General features: G+C 40.4%; 1 protein-coding gene across 10 annotated transcripts in view; it reads right to left on the minus strand.

Moving 5' to 3' along the window:
- Nucleotides 1-26,541, minus strand: part of NTNG1 (netrin G1) — a 337,549-nt gene that overhangs the window by 240,015 nt on the left and 70,993 nt on the right. The window contains exon 1 of one of the 10 annotated variants that reach the window (XM_058716362.1): nt 25,476-25,605. The exons of the other annotated variants lie outside the window; for them this stretch is intronic. The gene's annotated coding sequence lies outside the window, so the exon portion shown is untranslated. Of the gene's footprint in view, nt 1-25,475; nt 25,606-26,541 lie in introns of those variants that run through there. 10 annotated transcript variants of the gene reach the window in all.

Genomic DNA, 26,541 nt, shown 5'->3' on the forward strand with positions numbered 1-26,541 from the left:
TTCTCATTTGAAAATGAATGAAAACAACTTTGAAATGTACTAAACACATCCTAAGTTCCTGCAGTATAAATAAGCTGCTTGGGACAGGCAGGATTAAGAGCCTGTGAGGCCAGCAAAGGGATCCTTTCATTGTGGCTTCTGTACTACTTGCTATCTTTGATTGCCCGAGAAGGCATACTTGATGAGAGAATGACATCAAGTGTATACAGATGTGGCTGGAAAGGCCAACTCTGGATCAACTGAGGACATGCTCCTATTGAGTGAAGTATTGATTGTCCTTCAATCAATTAGTAGTGGGACTGCTAATCTAAAATGGGGCTGCCATCCAAAGAGCCCTTTTCCGTTTGTAACATTTCCACCTCCTGGACTTGCTGCCAAACCCCAAGTCCTTGCTCAATACGAGCAGTTCCATTCTGTCTGGCCTCTTGCAAGGCTGGTTGTGTAGCGACCCTTCCTTTTATCTAGCGCAAAGGCCGTCTGAGCTTTGGTATCACTGCATCCTCAAGGCATTCTTACCAATTCGCTAGTTAGAAGGAGGGTCTTGCTCTACTCAGGGAGGTTACTTGGATAGCGCGAGCCTTGATCTGCCCGACAAAGGTGCACTGGGGAAGCAATGCTCCCATGCCTGGTGGGCTGACCAAGGCACACGACCTCATTCATTACACTGTACTCCGGCCACTATGTCTATGTCCCCATGACACCAAATAAACTCCTCATGAGAGTGATATTTTTGGTTGCTCTAGACCTTACAGCCTCATCAGAAGCCACACCTGTGCCATATTTAACTTCCCTAAGCCTAGTTTCCTCATCTATAAAACAGGAATAATAACACTACCTGCCTCATTAGTTTATTGTGAGGTTATTGTCAAGCATTTAGCCCAATGGGTTGCATGCAGTAGTCATGCCGTCAACAATAATAATTATTATTGTTGTGTCTCAGCTTCTAAGAAATTGTGCTGGCTCCAAGTGGCTGAGATAACTTAACATGGAAATTATAGCCATACTTTCATAGGAATGAATTTTCTATACACATGGAAGGGGCTTACTATAACCGAGATGGCAATTTTCACTGATGTGTTCATCAAAAGAGATTGTATAGATACATTTTATAGTCCACGAGATAACAATGGAGTCTGATCACACAGATTTAAAATTTCCTAGTATGTAAAAAAGCAAGCACTGAAACAGTGCTTTCTCAAATTTAGAGAGATCAAAAAAGTAAGAAAGAGAGAAAGGAAAGAGATTAATACCTAGGTTCAAATGAATTACTGGTGAAGGGGTTAATATTTCTGTCTTGGAGGTGTTGCTTCAACTTTACTCTTAGAAAAGAATCCTTGTGATCATGTCTTACCGAGAAAAAGAAATTAAATTAAATCTTTTAAAGTTGATGCAAGATTAGCTTATATGGATTACCTGCTGCTTACTTGAATAAGAACATGAGAAGCATAGATTATCTACTATCTAGAAGCCATATAAATAAGCGTTCTTTAATAAACAACTGAAGTACATGTTTTCATTAGCCTTGAATTCTGGCCTCAGGTAATTCAAGAAGAACCAATTAACAACAATGACAGATTATTTGGGAGGTTTCATGTAGGAGACTATCATCTCACAATGATGTTCTGTTGAAACTCCAGTGACAAAGTATCTTTGAAAGAAATTTAAGAAGTCAAGTGTACAAAGTTGGTTTAATAAGCAAATTATAATAGAAGGTTTCTGACCTGCTGAAACAATGTTAAGTCTTTGCTTGTATATGAGAATAGGGGAGAGAATGCTGGTTTGCGCCTTGAACCAAAAGTAACTTTAGTCAAGAATTCAAACATACAGACTTATCTTGGTCTATTTGGATGCCTGCTGGAACAGTCCCAATAGGATTGATATGCTGAAGGGAACTGGGGAGCTGACCAGCAAGGAAGAATCACAAGGAAGGAACAGTAAGGCACACACACATAATTTAAGGTTAGTGCCACAGAGTTGGAGAGCAGGGCATTTCTGAATAAAGCCAAGTGCTTCCTACTTATAGCATCTTCCAGTTCATCACTGAGTCCTAAGGAGAGGAGCTACCAGTACAAATTGAAATAGCAGATTAAAATCTCTGCACTATTCTGGGAGCCTAAACCAGTTTGAGCCCAATAGGACCAACATGTACTGAATCTTTACTCTGGACTGGGCCAACCCCAAGAGGTAAGGACTATTGGTAGCCCCACTCTATGAAGTGAAGAAGAAAACCCAGGTGAAGAAACCTGGGCAGAGAGAGATTAAATAATTGCCCCCAGTCACACTACAACCTGAAGGAAGGGCTGACACCCAGACCCAGGGAGAGGGCAGTCTGACCCCAAACACCTACTCTAATCTACTACAGCTTATGAAGCAAAATCTTCAAGTGGTGAACTGGATTTCCTGCATTATCCAAAACATACAGAAGTAGTTTTAAGACTTCAGAAATTCCAGAGAACACAGGAAACCATTGGTGCTTCTTAGTTGCTGGGCTCTGCAGTACTCTTAAGACTACATGTCTTTGCTAGAGGCCCCAAGAATGGAGACAACCTCAGAGACATCCCCAACCTCCATAGAGCCATGGCCTCAGGAAGTCTGAATATACGAGGAGAAAACCAGTTGGCAATCTGATATCAGAGGAGACTGTGAGTAAATCTCCTTGGAATAACTGAAGGAATACTTACATAGAAATGGAGGACTAGAAATAACAAATGGGCAGATACACCAAGAAATACTGTTACTAGTGTCCCAACACTTACTTCACCTTTAGTTTGATAAGGCCTGGTGAAACCTATTTAGGTGATAAGGAAAGTAAGGTTACTACAAATACAGTTGAGGAGGAAATTGCCATTTGTGTGCCTGCTGGGTGCTGAACTCCACATCAGCACACAATTGCCCTAGAGGCATGTGAATCTACCTGTCTTTTATTCCTGAGAAATAAAACTTTTGTCACATTAATGACAAAATTTGTCTCTTACACAATGAGAGACGGAAGAAAAGGAACACGAACATGGCATTTATCTCAGATGCAACATTTTACTTTCTGTGTTAATGATTGTATTTGAATAGCAGGGGGGCGGGAAAGACCTAAAACAGTGCATCGCATTTAGCTTTTAACATCTGGGATCAATTCAGTCAAATTGAGACTCACAGAGTTCACTGGGATATCATGGCGGTTCTGTTGTTGTTCTACAATATAGTCATAATATATTACATTTGTATTTCCTACAGCATTAACAGTGGATAAAAAGTGGCTTTAAAGACAACTGACTCTAGTTCAAATCCTGCCTTCTCTTGCAAACTGTATAACTTTGGGCAAGATACTTTATGTCTCTGAATCCCATTTTATTTGCCGATAAGGTACATATGATATTTGCCTTTCCCATAGCATTAATGTGAGGTTTGCCTCAAACATTACTTGCCCAGTGCTTAGAACAGTACTGGGTCAACAGTGAGGGGTATGGGAATAGGGTAATGAGTGTCCCTTACTGTTTCAAGAATATAAAAATACTTAACCACATGGAAAAACATTATTATATGTTTTAAGTAAAATACAGTATAAATCACCATGATCCTATTTTTTTGTTTAAAAGCACTTGTGTACACACAGATAAGGGATTGAGGAATATATTCTAAAATAATACATAGGTTATATCTAACTAGTTGCAGTATGGTGACAATTTCATCTTTTTGCTTTAACATACTGATTTTATACAAAAATTAAATAATAAATGTTGCTGTTGAATAGTGTAATGAGTGAGAAAGATTGGTATCTCTGGGATAAGGGGACTAAAAGAAGGTCTTTATATATTTTTATTTTTATTATTTTTTTAATCTTTATTTTTGAGAGAGAGAAACAGAGTGCAAGTGGGCAAGGAACAGAAACAGAGAGGGAGACACAGAATCTGAAGCAGGCTCCAGGCTCTAAGCTGTCAGCACAGAGCCTGACGCAGGGCTTGAGCTCATGAATCCCAAGTTCATGACCTGAGCAGAAGTCAGACGGTCAACCGACTGAGCCACCCACCCAGGAGCCCCTTATTTTTTTTTTAATTACAGAATATGTCTACAGCTTTTAGACAAGGCAGAGGCAGAGTGAGCTGGGGATAAAATGCTGGAAGAATCAATTTGGAATTGTGTCAGATTAAGTAGTGAGCCTTGGAATGGAGAAGAGAGTCATCTTGTGAAAGAACGGGAGGAAAATAATAATGACAGCTTGCAAAATAAAGGCATTATTTATATCCAAATTTTGAAAATGATAGTTCAGTTGTTTTCAGATGCTTTTATTAGAGAACAAAGTTATGGATTTGATCCCCTAATGGGCCAGTTAACTTCTCCCTGTTCCTAGAGGCTAAATAATTTACCCTAATATCACCTGCCTGTTTTGTGGAAAGATGCCAACTACCCATTGTTAACGTGCTTCAGTCTGACACAGCAACAAACCTTACCTGAAGATCTGATGACTCTGGGTTTGAGGCTCATGGTCTAGAGGTTGCTCTCCCTGAAAAGCACTGCCATCAAACATTTGCCCAGACCTAAGAAACACATCTTCCAGAAAACTGATGCGTATGTAGACTTGCACTGGTCACTGATTTCTAAGGGTGGCAATTCAGGACATCATTTCCAACGGAATGAACCTCAGTTTCCTGGGTATTTAGACTGCCTCATCTTCTCTACAGCATCACCACACAGGGAACTCGTCAAGAGGATCACGGAGCAAAGCCCCCTGAGAAGCAGCTATTTTGGGAAAGCTTCTGTGGTCAGACATTTGTTGGTCCCGAAAGATTTTACTAAATGGGATTTGATTCAGTTTTCTTGCCTGGAATGCTGCAGATTTAAATGCTCCCTACTGGATTACTGTCTGCTCTTTTTTCTGAGGTATTGTGTGGTATTTAACAGAAGCTGCAGGATTGCAGTGTGCTTATTTAATTATGCAAGAATAATGAGAAATTAAATCGCATCTTGGTTTGTATTTTACAACTGAGGAGAAATCTATAGCACTTAAAAAAGTATGGATGTTTATGTCCTACAGAATCCAGCTTGAGACCCACTTCTGCAAATTGTTAGCTCTGAGACTGTGGCTCAGTTTCTCATCCAGTGTCTAATAGCCACTTCCCTTATAAGGCTACAGCAAGTAGTGAATGAAATAACACATATTTACCAATTAGTATAGCACCTAGCAAACAGTAAATGTTTCATAAATGTTAGCGATTACTGCTTTCACTTCTACTACTGCTCTTAGTGGATATATCTAGAGAATGCCTCTGAGAAAATAAAGAAGACTGTCCCAAGGGAAATACTAATTTACCATTTAACCAGAACATAAGAGTTAGAGGGGATGAAAATGGAAGAATTAGAAATTTCCTTTAGTGGCCCAAGATTCTGGATAAAAGCTTGATTTTGGAAAGGGTTTCTCAGGGGCATTTCAAGGATCATCAGATACCACAAAGATATTTACATCCATCTGTTCGGTCAAAGGCAGGTGAGAAGCTCCTATATATAGGACAAAGGAAAATTGAGTGCATATTAAAAAAAAAAAAAACAAATCTTGTCTGTGTTCAGTGATAAATTCTGTGTAAAAATATGTAAATATACCAGGGCAGGCTTCTGGGGGGTTGAGACAACATGGATTCAAGTTTCAAACCTGATTTTGGAAGTAAACAGATCTGGGTTTGAATCCCAGGTAAATCACTGTACTAGCTATAAGCCCTTGAGCAAGATATATAACCTATAGTAAACCATATCTTCCTCTTTTTGTGGGAAATAATTTAGATGTTGAAAGCAAATTAGCAGAGAGCATGGCATGAGCTAAACAATCAATAGATGTTAGCTCTATTTTTCCATGTATGAGAATGGGACATTGGTGTGTATCCAAGCACATAAAACCTTTCTATCCCAAGAAAGTTATCACAGGTGTCAAGATAAAATTGAGAATTTGTATTTTAATCCTCAATTACTCACAGCTACATCTTCCCCATTTCCACAGGCATTGTTTCGATCATCCAAAAATATGTGGCACATCTATTATGTGCTCAGTAGCATATGGTGTGGGGACTCTGGGGGGCGTGACTGTCACTACCAAGCAAAGTTTTAATGGGTGCTTATGATGTTTTCATTACATTACAAGCCTCGTGCTAAGGACTTTAAATTAGGCTTTGTTATTATTCCCATTATACAGATGAGGATGCTGAGAGTTAGCTAGATAAGGTAAGTTGTCCAGCGTCAATCAAGTATTAAATGGCAGGAACCAGGATTCGCAAGAAGGCTTACATGTAGCTCTCAATCCCCACTTTGAACCAATAGCTTATTTAGTCATCACTCTGCCAGAGCTTTCATTCTGCAGTGGTTAGGAGGCGGGTACAGAGAAAATGAAGCGGAGGAAGTGTTAGCATGTGGGAAATATGGGCTACCATGGGAGTACCCAGGAGAGACATGATCCAGACTTGGTGGATGATAAGCAGTCAGAGAAGGCTTCTTGCAAGAAGTGATGCATCAACCAAGATGAATGATGAGCAGGGGTTGACTAGTGCTGAGGAAAAAGATATTCAGGGCTTATGTAACCACGTGTAGAGACATTTGAGACTCGAGGAAAAGCTTGGCAAGTTGTAAGAACTGAAATAAGCTTAGCAGAGTTAGACCTTAGTGTAGGGGGGGTGCATGGACACAGGGGAGGAGGAGAAGGAAAGGCAAGAGATAAGGCTGGAGAGCTTAGAGGGAACCTGATTGACAGTATGCACAAGTTCAAGCGCACATGGGTTCGAGAGAGTTCCAGATACTAGCCATGGGCCAGGCACTGTACTGAGTGTGAGACCCATGCTTTGCATTTTACCTTCCACCTGCAGTCCTCATGCACCCTAAGTTCTAACCAAGTAAATTACCCGCTCTGTACATTCCCCCCACTCTTTCTTTGCCCCAAATGTTCTCTCTACCTAAAAAGCCTTTTCCTTGCATTTTGATAGGTAGACACAAGGCATACCTCAGGACCAAGCACAGGTGTCACCCTGTCTGGTAGCAACCCTGGACTGACCAGACAGTGGTGGTCCACCTCTGCTGAGATTATCCACCACTTAACCTGTGCCTTCATTAGGGCACATATCAGTTTTGTCTTACAGATGTTTGCTTGTTTTTAAAAGAATGTTTTCTCTTGCCTAAAGGATTGTGGCCTCCCTGCGAGCTAAGACCCCAGGGTATTCTGGAATTCATCTAGGAACCATCACAGCCTTGCCCAGCCTTATCATCAAAGCTAATACAAATTGACTCTTCTCATTCCTCTGTCTGTATGAAAGCGACTTAACTCAAATATGGTGGATATTGGCAATTTCATGTGGTTAAATTCGAATATAGGCCAACTACTGAATTAAGCAATTTGCATGTGATACCTCAATTGATCTTCACAACAGCCATATGAAGCAGACACTATAATCATTTCCATTTTACAGACAACGCAACTGAGGCTTAGAGAACTTAAGTGATTTTGCTCAAGGCTACACTGACAATAACCGGAAGAGTTTAATTAAGCTAAAAACTGATTAGAATAAAACTGCCTCCTGCTGGTGGGAGTAAGGGAAATATATACTGTTTTCACTCAGTTTCTGTATTTTTCTCTTCTCCATAAGAGGAGTATAATGCCTGATTGTAAATAAGAATGCTATTAAATTAACTGAAAAATGCATAGTTGTAATAATTATTTTATTTTATTCAGCACTTACCTTGTGCCAAACACTACTCTACATACTTTAAATCATTTCATGCTTATAATAATCCTATGAGACAGAGTCTGACAAATGAGGAAACTGAGGCTAAGAGGGCTGGGCGCCTGGGTGGCTCAGTCGGTTAAGCGTCCGACTTCGGCTCAGGTCATGATCTCGCGGTCCGTGAGTTCAAGCCCCGCGTCAGGTTCTGTGCTGACAGCTCAGAGCCTGGAGCCTGTTTCAGATTCTGTGTCTCCCTCTCTCTGACCCTCCCCCATTCATGCTCTGTCTCTCTCTGTGTCAAAAATAAATAAACGTTAAAAAAAAAATTAAAAAAAAATAAAATAAGAGGGCAGAGACATTTGCCCAAGGTCATACAGCTGCTAAGTGGTGGGGCCAGGCCTCAGCAGGAGTCTGACCTCAATCCCTTTCACTCCACCTTTATGCCATGCAGACGTACAAAAGCCCGCACCATATATAAAGGAGATATTTTATTTTATTTTATTTATTTTTTTTTTCAACGTTTTTTATTTATTTTTGGGACAGAGAGAGACAGAGCATGAACGGGGGAGGGGCAGAGAGAGAGGGAGACACAGAATCGGAAACAGGCTCCGAGCCATCAGCCCAGAGCCTGACGCGGGGCTCGAACTCACGGACCGCGAGATCGTGACCTGGCTGAAGTCGGACGCTTAACCGACTGCGCCACCCAGGCGCCCCTAAAGGAGATATTTTAAATGGCAAGAAACACAAACATATGTTAATCTAAATCAAGGTTTAAAATGCATGCAAAAATGTGAATGAATTTGATACTTTAATTCCCCCTTGCTATGGCTGGCATAAAATCACCGGCTGGCTCCTTTTAAAATGTTCCACTTTCAAAGGCAAAATTACTTGTTTACTACCCTCCTCAAAGAATAATGATTAGAAAAAACATAAAGGCATAGAGTTATACTGAGGCACGCTTGATGGCCGAGAATCTTGAATACAGAAGTTATTTCTAACTCTGCCACAGGAATTTGTCCACTAGACCTAACTGGGTCCAAAATGTCACGAAGGAACTAGTCATAGCTAATTTAGTAAGTGGCCTAGGAGGATAAACCAGGCAGGTGAGGGCAAGGGAGGGCTTAGCGGGTACCTAGAGAGCAACCTGTTTGGGGGAAAAAGCAATTCCCAAGTAGGGCTTTAGGAACTACCTTCCATGCACACTCCAGCCCTCAGTCTGTATTTCTGTCTGAGATGTGGAATACAGAAACAGAGAAAGCAAGGCTGAAGTTTTATAGCTTATGGTTAGCCAAGTCTTAATATATGTCCTTTAACATGATTTCTTGTGGCAGTCTCTTTAGACAAGCTGTTGTGCTTTTCATAGCTTCCAGATGTTAGAGCCATGATGCAAAAAATTGAAACAAGTGTAATGGGCTTGATTGTGCAAAATCAGATCGATTCAAATTAATGAGCCCACTAAACATTAACAGTCAATGAGTTTACAAGAGATTAAAACTGAAAACAGCACTAACTACAGTATTTCATGACAGAATAAGGAATGTAACAGCTAAAATGAAAATATTTTATTTCACTTTTATCTAGCAGCAATTTTCAAATCACTCCAGAATATGCTCCACCAAGAAGCATATTGGCATTCACCACCATGTCTTTTAAAAGCAGAATCCAAGGTAAGCGGGAGCATTGCCCTGGGAAGTTCCCAGTAGGCATTGCCTCTGAAGGGCCACCTTCATCACCCACATAGCTTGCTTCAAGCGAGTTAATACATGCAAAATGCTGAGCATATAAGGGGCACATAGCCAGTGTTCAATATGTAATGTTTTCTTTCTCCTTTGCCTTATACCACAGAAGCTAAGAAGCCTTTTCCTACTTTCTGTAGAAACTACTGGACACAAACAAATATATTTCAGGTTAAATGGAATCATACGCAGCTGGAGTTTTTCTTCTGTAAATTCATGGGAAGGTGATTGTTTGGGCTAAATCCAGAAGCTTCAATGAATAATTCACTGCTCAAAGCTCAATAACGTCAAGATTTTCTTTTAAGAAAACAAGATACGTCTATGGACTTTTCATACATTCAGTGACATTGAATTAACCAGCAGAAAAATGGCTTGACGTTACTGCTCATATAACAAAATTAAATGAGCATGGATTTTAGAGCCAAAAGGACTTGGGTTTGAATCCAGATTTCAACACTTACTAGCTATGTGACCTTGAATAAGTCCCTTAATCTGTCTGGAAGTCATTTTAAAAGGGATAATCCTTTCCTTGCAGTGTTGTTATAAGGATTCAAGATAAAATATGTAAAGCACAGTATAGTCTCTGGCAAATAATCAGCACTCTTAAATGATATCATATTATCACAATGGGTATTTAAGCATACTCCTTACTATTAACTTCTTAATTGATAAAACAGCAATATCACAGATTTAAAAGTTTTCAACAAAAATGTGTGGGTTATTGTCACTGAAATAAGAACAAATGGGATTACTTGGTCTAAGGATCTGACCAACCCTTAAGCCTTCTAGTTCTCATAGAATGCTTTCCTCCAGGAAAACAATAATATCTAGTGCTGATTTTCTCCATAGAGATTTATGAGTATTAAATATATTTTAATATATCTATAAAGAGATTTAAGCTCTTTTTGGAAATAAAGCTGAGGGAGCCATTGATCAGAATTTGACGTGGGAATAATTTCACTGCTGGGCTGCCTTTTTCCAAATACATTTCTCCCCATAAACTGATGGGAAATTCAGTCTTTCATTTTCTGAATATTGCCCAAATGAATTGTGGAAGTCCAGCAGAAGTGCTTGATTGTACTTTCATTAGACTTCTTTTCCTTTAGGCCATACAGGTGCAATGAAAGAAGAAAGAAAATTAATTAAATTTATGGGCATGTTTATACCCTCCAGGTGTCATAAAATGTACTGGCTCAGACATTTTTCAAGTAATTAAGCAGACATCTCTGTGTTTCCTAATGAGTTGCTGCCCTTCCCTTTTTAATCTGGTGAGAGATCTCATCACCTGCCTTCTGTCAGCTGATGGGCTTATTCCCTGGACAAGCTCAGCCTTTTCCTCACGCTGCAATGTGCCAATGGGACTCCATGGATATGAATATGAGATCCTCTTTTCCACAAAAATCTTTCCTAGGGTCAATTAGTGGCTTAAAGATATTAAAAGTTGACTGGTTTGTCTCTTATATGTATTATTAGAGATGCTGGTCCAGATTATTTGAGAAATAATATGAATGAAATATGTTCATATGTTCAAATATATACACATATATATGTGCTCAAATATGTATTATAGATTGTATTATATGTATTGCATATTTTATATATGTGTATATGAAAAAAGCGTGACTACTATTTCAGTCTGGGGCTTAGATGAGACAAAATTTAAACTCCAACTTAGAGGATTTATTAATTTGGACAAAGTGAGAGTTTGGCAGGATTCTAGTAGAGGTGAAGACCACATATAACTAGTTTGTTTGTTTGATGTTTATTTATTCATTTTGAGAGAGAGAGACTGAGAGACCACAGGGGAGGGAGGAAGAAAGAGACTCCCAAGCAGGCTCTGTGCCACCAACACAGAGCCCAATGTGAGACTCGAACTATGAACCGTGAGATCATGACCTGAGCTGAAATCAAGAGTCGGATGCTTCACTGATGGAACCACCCAGGCACCGCAACATGTAACTAGTTTATATGATGCTCTGTAATTCACCTAGCACTGTTCCAGGCACCAAAGGTCTTTACGGAGCACTAGGTTCAGTTGCGAAAGCAAACTAACAAACATAAAATAAATAAGGCTGTAAGTAATAGAGAACATGCATAAGTGACAGCGTTTCACAGCGATTGTTGAGTCCAAGTGGATGTTTGGAAAAGATACACAAAGGCTACAGAACAGAGGACGGTATGGAGAAGGAAGGCACCCCAAAGGAAGGGAGGTTGAGCTGAACTCAGCCACTGGATAAATAAAGAAATGGGAGAGGGCATCCCAGAATAGGGAGTATTATGAACTTAGCATCTTCAGGAGCATGGAAGGTACTGCTCTCCCTAGAACAGAGTGTGGCATGGGAAGGAGCTACAAATAAGATTAGGGAGGCACAGGGGGCCAAATTAAAATGGAAGGCTTAAGAGCCAGGAAGAGAGGTTAGAATTTGAACCTTTTGTGTGGATTCCTCGGCAGTGACATATAATCAATTCTTTTTTAAAAAAAAAAATCACTTGAAGAAATCTTAAAGATCAACTAATCTAAACCTATCCTCCCTGCACAACCTTTTCACAGATGAAGAACTATACTGAAAATAGTGTTTTATTAAGATTCATCTGGCAGTGACAGACGCCTGAGTTCCCGGGCACTCATCGTCCTCCAGACCTTCTCTATTTCCGGTATTCCCCATCTTAGCCAAGGAACACTTTCACCCAGGGGTACCCCAGTCCTCCTTCTCCCTCTACCCAATGACCCTACCCTAGAAGTGTTATCCCTTTATTCCCTCTTACAGCTGTCCCTCTCCTCTGTACCCAGGGCCACTACCCCAATTCAGGTCTTCATCATTTCTGACTGAAGTGCCACAGGAGATGTTTACCTGTTCTCCTTGCCTTCAGTTTTGTCCCACTCCAGCTCGTTCTACAGATGACTGTGAGTGAAACAAGATTAGGGTGCCTGAGCCATACTTCTTTTGTAAAAATGTATATTTTAATAAAAACTCGATATTAATCGAGTGTTCAAAATGATGATTTGATATCCATCCACATAGCGAAATGATTACTATAGTCAAGCTAATTAACAGGTCATCTGCTCATATAGTTACTATTTTTTCGCGTGTGTAATGAGTGCACCTGAAATCCACTCTCTTAGCATATTTCTAGTGTTCGATACCGGATTATTAAGTATGGTCACCAAACCATCATTCTTAAATATCTTTTTTTTTTTAAGTTTATTTATTTATTTTGAGAGAGAGAGAGAGAACAAGTGGAAGAGGGGCAGAGAGAGAGGGGACAGAAGAACTGAAGCGAGTGGGCTCCATGCTGACAGCACAGAACCTGACAGGGGGCTCAAACCCACAAACCGTGAGATCAGGACCTGAGCCAAATTCGGACACTTAACCAACTGAGCCATCCAAGCTCTTTATCAAGCCATCATTCTAAAATGCATTATTTTATTATTGTCTTCAGAGTAAAACTCCAAACTCCTGTGCTTGACTGCCCCTAACTGCTCCTCTTACATCCTCTCAACCGATTTCCCTCCCCCATCAGGAACGTCCCCACTGTTGATGTTTATATATTAATGCAGCCTTTGCTCAAAGGGTTTCTCCTTCCTGGAATGCTCCTCTCCTCCTCCTTGAACATGAAGTTCTGGCATCAGGTCCTTTAGGAAATATTTAAATCACACCTCTTTTAGTTGCGAATGACCAAAATCCTAACCTATCCAACTGAGAAGCTCAACCAACTTAAACAACAACAACAAAAGGGATGTACTGACAGAGAGGACTACCATGGACAGGGCACAGGCATTGCCTGATCTAATGACACACCTCTTATCAGATCCCTCTCTAGACCTGGGACTCCTGCCCAATCCCCCATTATGGGAATGGTTTCATTTTATGCTCCTACAGGCAGGCTTTCTTCATGTGGTAGCAACACGGCTATAATCAATTTCTTCTTGAACAGAGATAAGAGAGAATTCTAAGGAAAGTTCCAGGGAAATGTGTTCAGTTGGCCTGACTTAGGTCCTATGTCTATTCCTGGGCTTATTACTGTGGGAAGTTGGATGGGGTGCACGAAATCGGCTCAACCAAGGTTGTGTGTTAGAGGCTGTCACTGGGAGGTGATGAACAAATGAGTACTGAGCACAGGAAAAGCAAGAGCCAACACAAGAAGCCTTTCTTACCTGTCCAGGCTGAGTCACCCCCATAGATGCCCCATTCACACCTTTTCCATTCTGACATGTCACCATTATATCATGATGCTTCCTTTTCTGCCTCCCCCAAGGATATACTCTGAGGCATATCCTCACATGAATGCAGTGCTTAGCATACAGTAGTCTCTTGAAAAAAACATTTATTGAATGGACCACAAAAATGTCAAAATTTGTGACTAAAAGAGAATAATTACCACATAGTGGTAATCAAAGCAGTAAATAAGGTTTCGAACAGAGACAGACCAGAACAGAGGAGCAAGGATCCAGGACTAATGACATGAAGGTATTTGCTGTTGAACAGAGTGAGGAAAAAAAGTGAATTCACCAAAGAATAAAAGGCAAGCAGAAAGTTATTAAAAAAAGAAAAAAAGTAACAGAAGAGTTTGTGATATCAAAAACCAAGCAAAAAGCTTGCAAATACAAAATGTAAAATTTTTAGGTTTATTTGTTTGTATCCTGAATAACTGGGAATGTTTTCTAATTTCCTTAAGCAGCTGTATTTCCTGGCTAGAACAAGAATCTCACAAATGAGTTGGTGGCATGTGGGCAGGGGCATGGAGGCAGTAGTGATGGTGGAGTCCCAGAAAAAGCCTATAGAGGCTGCAAGCGTTGTTGAGAGCGGGCAGTCTGTCAGAGGAACTAGGGGACAAACCCCCACAAGAGACCATCTGGCTGAGAGACTTAAGGCGCCTTCTAGGAGTGAGATGGCCCAAGGGATGGGGAGGTGAAGCAGACAAGCCTAATCCAGGACGAAAGCCTGGGTTGGTGGAAGGAAGAAAGTCTGGGTCAGCACAGCATAGTGCTGGTCACTTACATGCCTCTCAGGCAGCTCTCTGGGAATAGGGGATAGGGACAACAGATGGAAAATGACAGAGTTCCCTTGCTGTGCTGCTTGGGGACATACATGATAAAGGTTAACGTTGAAGTGAGCAACGAAGCTCTCCTGCCACTTCCACATGAGTCAGACTCTGACCTTAACGCTTTGAGGTCTTGAGACAACACACGGTCCTCTGGCATCTTTGGGACTTCAGCATCAGCTCTGTCACCCCTCCAGTCAAGGTGAGGAGGCGGGCAATGGGATGTCCTGCAGAAACCATTCTACTATGGATTCCAGAGGCAATGACAGCACAGTCACTGGAACCAGAATTATATCTGTTGATACCCATTACCTCATTTTCAGTAGGCAAAGTTTTGAACCATTTTGAATATTAAAAACAAAAATTAAAACAGGGGTGTCTGAGTGGCTCAGTCGGTTAAGCATCTGACTCTTGATTTCAGCTTAGGTCATGATCTCAGCTCAGGTCATGATCTGGCAGTTCGTTGGTTCAAGCCCCACATCAGGCTCTGTGCTAACAGCTTGGAGCCTGCTTAGGATTCTCTCTCTCCCTCTCTCTCCACCTCTACCCCACTTGTGCTCTCTCTCTTTGTCTCTCTCTCTCCAAATAAATAAACATTAAAAATGAAAACAGCTGGAGCACCTGGGTGGCTCAGACAGTTGAGCATCAGACTTTGGGTCAGGTCACGAACTCTCAGAGCCTGGAGCCTGCTTCGGATTCTGTGTCTCCCTCTCTCTCTGTCCCTCCCCTGCTCATGCTCTGTCTCTCTCTGTCTCAAAAATAAATAAATGTTAAAAAATTTAAAAAAAATTAAAACAGCTAGCATTTATACCCCAGACACTAAACATATGTATAGTTTCTCCACAGAAAAGTTCATTTTTGTCCTTAATTTTTGAAGAAGTTGATGGAAAGAAAAAGCAGAATCAAGAGACTCTTAAAAATGAATAATGAAGTACACGATGAGAACTCTCGCTAAGCACCGTAAAAACCTTGGCTTCATGCCATCTCCTTCCCAGTTACAGTATTCTTCCTTTAGAAGGTAGTGATTCACAACTGGAAAGCATTTCTTTAGCCTGCATACCTACTGTAATACGTATCTGACTCCTTAGAGGAATTTTTCACAGATACAGGAGGAAAATGGGAAAGTGTTTCAAGCAAAATGAAATCTCTAGGTCTCATAGTTACTGCTAGGAAGAGTGTCTCTTCAGAGTGCAAGCCACAGAACTACTATTATAGAGGATAATAAAGCTGTGTCGGACAGAGAAGAGGATTTCTCTCATAAAACCCATACTGACACTTATGACTGTCCAGGATACCTGAGAAATTAGGAACCAAGTAATTGGATGTTTCATCTCCAAAACATGCTCCATACCACTTTTGAAAAAAATGTCAGTGAAAAATCTTTTTTCTTCCTTCTAGAAAATTACAAGACATAAATCTCTCAAGACCAAATTTCAAAGTGGCTGCCATGTTCATATGCTTAAAGTGCTATGTATCAGCTTCTGCCCATCCAGTTGCACCAGAAAGGTGGGAAAACAGAGCCAAGGAATTACACTTAAGGAAGGTTCATCTGAAACTAGCACTTAAGCTAGGCTGGTACATGATCTAAAATCTCCCTGAGTAAAGGAATTATCTGATTCACTCATATGATCTCCCACAACCCAGCCTTACATAGTAGCCAATACATAGCAGGTGTTGAACAAATACTTATTAATTTTTTTAAAATGGTTAAAACCTAAAACTTATATACTTGATTCTCCAGGAATAATGTTTGAGATGGCTACCAGGTGCAACCTCTAGCAGGTCTAGCAGCTGAAAGCCCCATATTCATTCACTTAAGCAGGCATCTGTGTAATGCTGCATGAAAAGCATTAGAAGACTTTGTGGCAGACTTTGTGCAAAGGTGAATGATACAAGTCTTCTCTAGACAGAATTCCCAGCCTAACTAGGAAAACAGACTTGATTAAAAGTTCATCATAGGGGAGCCTGGGTGGCTCAGTTGGTTAAACTTCCGACTTAGCTCCGGTCATGATCTCATGGCTCAAGAGTCTGAGCCCCACAACAGGCTCCATGCTGTCAGCTCAGAGTCTGGAGCCTGCTCAGATTCTGATTCTGTGTCTCCCTCTTTTTCTGCATTCTCTGTCTCTCTTGATCTCTCTCTCAAAAAAAAAAAAAAAGTTCATCATTATAAATGGCACCTTCAAACGGCCAGAAAACATAAAATGCTCAATTTTATTACCCACCAGGGAAAGGAAAAGTAAAACTACAGCAAACTATCACGATATACTCCAGAATAGCAAAAGTGAGAAAATATGAGATATTGACTGTTGGTATAGATATGGAGCACCCAGAATTTTCATGCATTGCTAGGTGGTGTGGGCAGGGTGGGAGATGAGGGAAAAATAGGTGTGGTCACTTCAGAAAACCACCTGTCTATATTGAGGAAAGCCAGAAGTAAGAGTAAGTTATGACCCAGCAATTACACTCCTAGGTATACACATGTTCACCCAAAAAACATGTATTAGAAAGTCTCAACAGCCCTGGAAAACTACCTAAGTCTTCATTCACTGTAGAATGGACACATAAATTATCATATAGTCACAAAATGTGCAATGAGAATGAACAATCTACAACTAACACAATAAGGCAGATTAAATCTAAAACACATAATGTTAAACTAAACAAGTCAGATGTGAAAGTATGCATATTGTAAGATCCCATTTCTATGAAGTTCCAAACAAGCCAGACTCATTTATTCTGTAAGAAGGCAGATTAGTAGTGAATAGTAGTTATCTTCTGGGACTGGGGGCAGTTAGGAAAGTGTTAAAGGCAGTTAAATGGGGAATGAGAGGTATTCCTGGGCATATTGGTAATGTTCTGTTTATTTATCTGGGTGATAATTGTGTAGGTGACTTTTTGTTTGTGAAAATGCATTGTTCTATATGTGATTTGTGCACATTTCTGTATAAATATTAGACTGATACAACAATTTAGCAAAAAGCCTCTTTTATATACTGAAAGAGAATTATAAAGAAAGTGCTCAGGGGGTGGTTCAGTCAGTTAAGTATTGACTCTTGATTTTGGCTCAGGTCATGATCCCAGGTTAATGGAATTGAGCCCTGCATTGGGCTCTGGCTGAGTGTGAAGCCTGCTTAAGATTCTGTCTCTCTCTCTCTCCCTCTGCCCCTCAATCCCACTCTCTCTCTCTCTCTCCCCCTCAAAAAAATAAAAAATAGAAAATAAAGTATTCAGGATTCGTGGTCAAGGGGGTATTATAATTTCATACTTTGGGGCTCAATATCCAAGTCCAAACATTGGACAATAACAGATACATTATAAAAATCATTATAAAAATTTTAAATAAAAAAGGAATGACTGACCTGTGGTTTTAGCTCTCAAAGAGCTTAGAAGTCATCACTCCCATCCTTATAAAAGAAAAAAACTGAATAAATTAAAAACCTTTGACTTTTCTTGGATCTGTCAGAGAACTGTGGTTGCATGGGAAACCACCACGCTGAAATTTCCAGAAAGATACTGCTTAGATCCAGAAAGACACTGCTCAGATCCACTTACCTGGGGCAGAAATCCCTGAAGCCATAAACTGATAGAGGCACTTAAAAGGGATTGTTGATGGATGTCTGGAGGCTAAGTGTGGACTAGCATTAAGACTGAGACAGTTCTGGGGGCCAGAGCCTTAATGGGGTCTCCACCCTTCCATAGGCTTTATCTTCAGAAATCCCACCAGGTTCTCAAGATTCTCTCTGACTCTGATAGGGGAAGGGAAGATAATCTTTGTGCAATGTGCCCAGAACCTGCCCCATAGAATACTTAATGTTGAGGAAAAGACTGTCAGAGCATTACTCCAGCTGGAAGAATGGCATTTACTCCCACGCAGCCCTCTCTAACATTCCCAGATTACCTGACAGAGGAAAAAACATAGTCAATAGGGGTGAGGACTTTGTGGAAATAGATTGGTAACACTGCAGCCAGCAATGGAGCAAGAATGGGGGTGGGGAAAAGCTATGCCATGAGAAAAACCCTTCTGAAGGTTACAACCCCAAAAGACATAGGCAATGAAAGACACAGATTTAATCAGAAGATCAGAGAATTCCCTTTCCCTGACACTTTACGATCACAACAGTGCTGCTGTATAAAAATGGTGACTCTTAGTTGAGAGAGCTCCAAGATTCAGTTTTTCTCTGAGAAGGAGTAGTTAGGGAAGCCCAAGATCAAGAGGGGAAAGAAAAATAAGAACACTAGAGAAATCTGAAGCTTCTAATTCCTACTGCTACAGCAAACATTAAACACAGCCCAAGTCCTAGACAGATTAATGTAAACACTCACACTAAAGAACTATTTACCTCAGTTCCTATTACCCAATGCATCAAATCTGGCTTTCAACAAAACAACACATGGCATACCAACAAGGCAAAACACAGTCTGAACAGACAAAGGAAGCATCAGAATCAGATTCAGATATGACAGGAATTATCAAAGAATTTAAAGAACTATGATTAATATGCTAAGGGTTCTAACAGAGAAAGCAGACAATGTGCAAAAACAGGCAATGTAAGCAGAGAGAGTAAACTCTAAGAGAAGAAAATAGAAATGCTATATATTCTGAAACCACTACACAGGTATCCTAGAATGCTAAAATTAATTCTAGTTAATTTTAAGATTAAGAAAGTGTAGAAGCGCCTGGGTGGCTCAGTCAGTTAAGCATCTGACTCTTGATTTTGGTTCAGGTCATGATCTCATGGTTCGTAGGTTTGAGCCCCTGGTCAGGCTCTGTGCTGACAGCGTGGAGTCCATTTGGGATTCTCTGTCTCCCCTTCTCTCTGCCGCTCCTGCACTCACTATCTGTCAAAATAAATAAGTAAACATTAAAAAAAGTTTGTTAATTAAGAAAGCGTATAGCAGATAGTGGAAGACAGGTTTCTCACCAGTAGAGTGGGAAATTACAGATAAGCAATGGGAGAATGCTAGTGGGATTTGTGTGCTAAGAGATTAAAACTGGAAACATTAGGGGATCCTGGGTGGCTCAGTCGGTTAAGAGTCCGACTCTGATTTCGGCTTAGGTCATGATCTCAGGGTTCCTGAGTTCGAGCCCTGCATTGGGCTCTGTGCTGTCAACGGCAGAGCCTGCTTGAGATTCTTGCTTTCTTTCTCTCTCTGCCCCTCCCTTGCTCTCTTTCTCTCTCTCTCTCTCTCTCAAAAATAAATAAATAAACATAAAAAAAAAAAAAGAACTGGGGACATTAGATGAATTCATGTTTAGCTAATATAGATATAGATGGTTTCCTACAGAAATAGTTATGAATACATGTGTATACAGGGGTTACTCTATACATGACAGTTTCATCGCTTTGTCAGCTGAGACGGCCTTGAAGCAAAAACAGTCTAGTAGCAATAAACATACCTTAGCACACAGATCTTGGTTTCTAATACCATTCTCCAGCAAAAAGGGCCAGGCTGCTTGGGGAAATGGTTGATTTTAGGGCTGGAACTGGAAATACACTTTAAGGCATCTTGTAGTGTCAACAAGTAAAGAAATGTTAATACACATGCCATACACACACACAATGATGAGTGTATGTCAAAGGAACCTAGGAGCCAACTGAAGGAGCTCCCAATGGTCACACTTGTACCAATTTATGTAAATACTTTACCCTCAAAGAAGTGAAACAGAACTCCGGGTCCTTAAGCAGGGGCTATACGCAGTTAGTTTCTTTTTTTTTAGTTTTTTGTTTTTGTTTGTTTGTTTGTTTTTTAAATGTTTTTAAATATTTATTTATTTTTGAGACAGAGAGAGACAGAATGAATGGGGGAGGGTCAGAGAGAGAGGGAGACACAGAATCTGAAGCAGGCTCCAGGCTCTGAGCTGTCAGCACAGAGCCCGACGCGGGGCTCGAACTCACGGACAGTGAGATCATGACCTGAGCCGAAGTCGGACGTCCAACCAACTAAGCCACCCAGGCACCCCTAGATTTTTCTTTTTAAGTTTATTTATTTTGAGAGAGACAAAGACAGCACGAGTAGGGGAGGGGCAGAGAGCGTGGGAGACCAAGAATCCCAAGCAGGCTCCGTGTTGACAGCACAGAGCCCAATGCAAAGCTCAAAGTCACAAAACTGCAAGATCATGACCTGAGCTGAAACCAAGAGCCAGTGCTTAACTGACTGAGCCACCCAGGTGCCCCCTGTTTTTTTTTTTTTTTAATTTATTTAGTATTTTTGAGAGAGAGAGCACAAGCAGGGGAGGGGCAGAGAGAGAGGGGACAGAGGATCTGAAGTGGGTTCTGTGCTGACAGCAGAGAACCTGACTTGGGGTTTGAACTTTTCAACTGTGAGATCATGACCTGAGCTGAAGTTGAATGCTTAACAAACTGAGCCACCCAGGTGCCCCAGTAAGTTTATTTCAAAGAATACAGTATAAAAGAGGGATCAAAGAATAACTTTATAGTACAGAAGTCTGACAAAGGCTACGTTGACCAGGTGATCAAGGTTAACAACAGCAGTGATAGGTCATGTAAAGTACGTAGTATGTAATCTTCACATAATGTGATCAGAATGGTAGTTTATCTTTGTGGTCTTCCTACCAAAATACATAACCCCAGTCTAATAATGAGAAAATTATCAGGCAAATCCTATCTGAGAAACAATCTATAAAATGCCTCACCAGTATTCCTCAAACTGTCGAGGTCATCAAACACAAAGGAACTGTGAGCAACTGTCACAGCCAAGAGGAGCTTACGGAGACATTGACCACAAATGTAATGTGGTATCCTAGATGGAATCCTGGAACTAAAAGGGACATTCGGTAAAAACTTCTAAAAAATCTTAATAAGTTATGAACTGTAGTAATAATTATATACCAAGACTACTTCATTAATGGTGAGGAACTTCTCTCACTGATTAGACATGTTAATAAGAATGAAAACCAGATACAGATATATAGAAACTACCTTCTTTACAATTTTTCTATAAGTCTACTCTATTATTCTAAAACAAAAAAATTATTTCAGAAAAATGAAAAAGAAATCATATGATAGAGAGGAAAAGAAAGAGAGAGAGCACAAAAAAAGAGATATGGCTAATCTCCCAAATAAGCTAAACTACTGGGGTCAGAAATGAAAGAAACACAAAGAGTAAATGCGACTGAATCTGAGAGTTTACTGTGTTTCAAGTCTGGAAACCAGCACATGTAACTGCACAGGTTTCTTGTGTGGTGGCTGGAAGTAAAGTGCCTACACAACAAGAGAGACTATACACAAGCATGGCTCCCTCCATCTTGGAAGGTGGCTCAAGAATCAAAGCTGGTGCTCACATGAAGTTGAAAACCTAAGGAGTCAGGAGGAAGCAAGCACAACATGGAAGCCAACTCCTGAGCCAAGCTGCTTTTGGCTCAGTGGCTTCATCTGCAGTATCTCCAGTATCACCTGTAGACAGGGACCTGAAAGCCTAGGGGTGGACTGGTGGAGTGCGGAAATTTAGTGGAGTATCCCCTAAACCAGTGGTCATGATGAGTGTGTACAGAGAGTATGGGACAGGGCAGGAGGCAGGAAAAGCCGGATTCAAGATAAGTCATGTTTCCACTATCTATTGTATGTAACAAAGTACTCTAAAATTCTGGCTTAAACCAATTAACATTTTATTGTATCTCATAATTTTGAAGTTTAGGAATCTGAGCAGGCCTCAGCTGGGTGATTCTTCTGCTCTACCTGGTATCAATTATGGTCACTTGATGATATTAAGATGGTGGCTAAGTGACAGGAGGGTCAGAGACAGCTTTGTTCACATGCCTGATTCATTGGGAGGGACACATCGAAAACCAGAATACACTCCCTTTCCACATAGTCTCAGGGCCTTTCCACACAGTCATTTGCATGTAGTTGAACTCCTTACATAAAAACTCAGATCCATAAAAGGACTATTCCAAGAGATAGAAAGTACCCAGAAACTGGCTCAGTATTACCCCCATTGCATCTTGGTCAAAAGAGTTACAGATCCCACCAAATTAAAGAAGAGATATATATCCACCAGTCAGTGAAATCTGTGACCATCTTTAATTGACCATTGTTCTCGATCCAAAACTCTAAAACAGGTGATGACAACTAATGCTAAAAATTCCAACCAAAGAAATCAACAAGTAGGCTATAAAATGTGTTCCAGATGAAATGAAAACAAGAACATCTGATAACTTCAACATAAAAATGTTTGGGATATTCAAAGAGATATAGGAAAATAGCATCAATAAAAAGAAAACCTAGGGGTGCTGCGATGGCTCAGTCAGTCAAGCATCTGACTTCAGCTCAGGTCATGATCTCACGGTCTGTGAGTTCAAGCCCCGCGTCGGACTCTGTGCTGACAGCTCAGAGGCTGGAGCCTGCTTCCAATTCTGTGTCTCCCTCTCTCTCTGCCCTTCCCCTGCTCATGCTCTGTCTCTCTTTCTCAGTCTCAAAAATAAATAAAAAAATTAAAAAGAAAAAGAAAACTATATCACAAAATACAAAGTAGCTAAGAAGAGTAAGCAGATTAGAACACTTGAGTATTAACCTTGTTTAGTAGAATAAACTTTATAAATCTTGTTTAGTAGAATAAACTTTATAGAGTAAATGCAAAAATTAGTGAACTGAGAGATACTATTGAGAAATTCACCCAAAATGCAATGCAGAAAGTTAAAAATATTTTTTAAAAAGTATGAAAAAGCAGTTAAGAGACATAGATCAGTTGAGACTCTCTGACACTTCAAAAAATAATTCAAAGCATAAAACAAAAAGAACGGATAAAAATTTCCAAAACTGAACAAAAATAAATGCTCTCATATTGAAAGTATGTGGCCAAGCTGACAAACTAAAAATAAAACCATATTAAATAGAGCTTATCAAAATTGATGAAGAATAACTATAATTATATACATATATTCCATAGGGAAAAAAATCATTGTCTACCAAAAAACCCCCCAAGATTGATAAAATTTGCAATAAATTGCATTAGTAACAATAGGTGTCAAGAAACAATAGAGGGGCACCTGGATGGCTCAGTCAGCTGGATGTCCAACTTTGGCTCAGGTCATGATCTCACGGTTTGTGGTTTGAGTTCCATGTCGGGCTCTGTGCTGAAAGCTCAGAGCCTGGAACCTGCTTCGGATTCTGTGTCTCCCTCTCTCTCTGTCCCTCCACTGCTCACACTATGGCTCTCTCTCAAAAATAAACAACCATTAAAAACATTTTTTTAAAAAAAGAAATGATGGAAAAGATTCTTCAAAGATGGATGGAAAATTAATGTCAATTTGGAATTCTATCTCTGGATATATTACTAAAGAAATAGAGGGAGAAAAGACTTTTTCAGACACAGGCTACAAGAAATTAGTACTCATAGATTCCTACTGAAATAATTTTTAAGGAAAGCATTTGAGTTTCAAAAAATTGTAAATTCATAGACACCTGTGTGGCTCAGTCGGTTGGGCATCTGACTCTTTATTTTGGCTCAGGTCATGATCTTACAGTTTGTGGAATCGAACTCCATGTCAGGTTCCTGCTCACAGCATGGAGCCTGTCTGGGATTCTCTCTCTCCCTCTCGGTCTCCCCTCCCTGGCTCTCAAGCACACTGATGCCCAGCTTAAATAAATAACCTTTAAAAAAAATCGTAAATGCAGAAAGATAGAAGGATGAAAAAATGAATATAAGTAGTCAAAGGAATTGGCAAACTCTTGCTAAATTTAATTACCTGCAAAAACAAAGAAATACTATTACGTTTTAAACTGCACAATCAAAATTCTAGACAATAGCAAAAACAGAGAGAAGGATGAAAGGTCAGAGGGTAGGGATCTAAGATCTTTTTCATTTAAAAATAGTGTGGACATATTGAATAATTTTTTAAAGTTTATTTCTTTATTTTGAGAGAGAGAGAGAAAAAAAATGTGTGCATCCACGAGCATAAGCAGGGGAGGGGCAGACAGAGATGGAGAGAGAGGATCCCAAGCAGGATCTGTGATGTCTGCATGGAGCCTAACACGAGGCTCGATCTCACTAACCTCCAGATCATGACTTGAGCAGAAACCAAGAGTCTGACGCTTAACAGAGTCACCCAGGCACCCCATAAATTTTTATTTAAATTATGAATAATGTTATGAATAAAATTAAATAAAATTTAATAAATTTAAATTTATTAAAATTATGAATAATTTTAAATTTGGATTGAAATTTTTGCAATTAAGATACATTTGATGTAGCTTCACATGCCTTCACAAAAGGCATTAATTTAAGTGAAAAGGAAGCCAGTCTCAAAATACTACATGCTGTATGATTCCATTTAGATGAAAAAGGGAAAACATTTGAGACAGAAAACAGATTTGTCACCTTAGATGGTGATAGGAAGGGCTCATGGAGGAAAGACAATTGATTTTTGAAATGAAAAATCAAGCCCTCCTTCACATCAACAAATTATGTGAAGAAGCACTGCGCTATTAGAAAAAGGCGCAACCAGTTCTTCTAACTTTAAAAAGGCTTTGAAAATTTCCTCATCAAAGAGTATTAAAAAGACAATGAATTACAAAGACAAAGGAATCTTCAAAGTGCTGGCCAAGAAAGAATGGAGAATGATTTGGTCAAAAAACTCCCTTGGAGGAATATGGGGGAGGAGCCAAGAGGGCAGAACAGCATGGAAGATTTTTGTGTGTCTCGAGTCCATGAAATACAGCCAGACCAACACTAAACTGATCTGAGGATTAACACAACTATCTGCACAACCTAAACACAGAATTCAGCAGGTGCATGGCGCCAAGAGGTGAACTGGGGGAGAGGCCGCAGAGGGCAGGGAGTTGTTTTTGCCTGTGGAGAGAGGACAGAGACCGGGGGCGGGGGGAGAATACGGGAAAAGCACCCCCCCAAAGCAGCTGGAGAGAAAGTGCAAAAGTGGAAACAGCCGCAGAGACTGAACTAAAAAGAGAAAGGAGGAAGGAGAGGGTTTAAACTCTATTAAGACTATAAACAAGGGGAGCACAGAGTCTGAAACTCTGCAGCACACTACCTGGCAGTGCTCTAGTGGGAAGGGCGAATCCTCAGGAGCACAGTGGAGTCCGGGGTTCTTCAGGGCACATGGGGAGAGGTGGTTACCCTGGTAGAAGAATACCTGGTAGAGGCTTTGTGGGTTCCCCAAAGGCAGGGCCCCCGTGGACCCGGGAGAACAACCACATTCGCTGGTGCTGGAACAAGGTAGTTAAGGATGAAGCCTGGTGCCAGATGTGTGTTGTGATTTTCCACAGTCCCTGAAATGCTGCTGCTACATTATCGCATAAACTTTTTCTATGGCAGGCTGGCACCTGGCCGCAGTCTCTGGCCATCAGCAGCAGCACAGTCCCGCAAACGTTCCTGGATGCGGCGACACCCGGCCATTGCTAGGTGAGACCCTCCGGCAGAGGGGCAGAACGCGTCAAAGCCGCAGTCCCTCAGAAGTAAGACGTCGGGAAAAACAGCTGCATCTGAGACAAAACTCAGGAGGTAGGTGCTGCCTGGGGCTTGGTCACGGACTGTGTAAAAATGGGGAGTTAAAGGAAGCCGGAGACAAAGGACGGGTGCGATATTGCTGATCGGTGAAAACAGAGTTCTGATACTGAAGACTGGTTGGCTGGGTGCAGCCATTTTCACCCTTCCCACGCATGCGCATATGCACCTACAAGCGCCACAATTCACCCCAGTAAGCTAAGCAGCTCCACCTAGTGGAGAAAGGAGCTATTACACAAGCCCCGCCCAACTTGGCCAACCTTGCTCTTAAGGAACACAAGTCTCTCCGCCTGCTTAGCTTATGGACTATAAAGCGCTTCATAGTTTGACTTCTGGGGGAAAACGAAATAATTTCAGTAGTATTTCAGTCCGTTCACCGATCCATCTATTTAATTTTCTTTTTCATTTTTTTCTTTTTTCTTTTTGCTCTTTTTTGTTTCTTTTCTTTTTCTTGAATACAGAGAGAAAGAAAATTCGTTTTTATTTTCAATTTTTATTAAAAATATTTTTCTTTAATTTTTCTACTATATTTTTTATTTTGTGTAAATTTTTTCAAATTCTATTTTTCTTCCATCATTTCATTTTAGTCTAAT

This window comes from Neofelis nebulosa, chromosome 2, assembly GCF_028018385.1.
Source record: "Neofelis nebulosa isolate mNeoNeb1 chromosome 2, mNeoNeb1.pri, whole genome shotgun sequence".
NCBI lineage: Eukaryota > Metazoa > Chordata > Mammalia > Carnivora > Felidae > Neofelis > Neofelis nebulosa.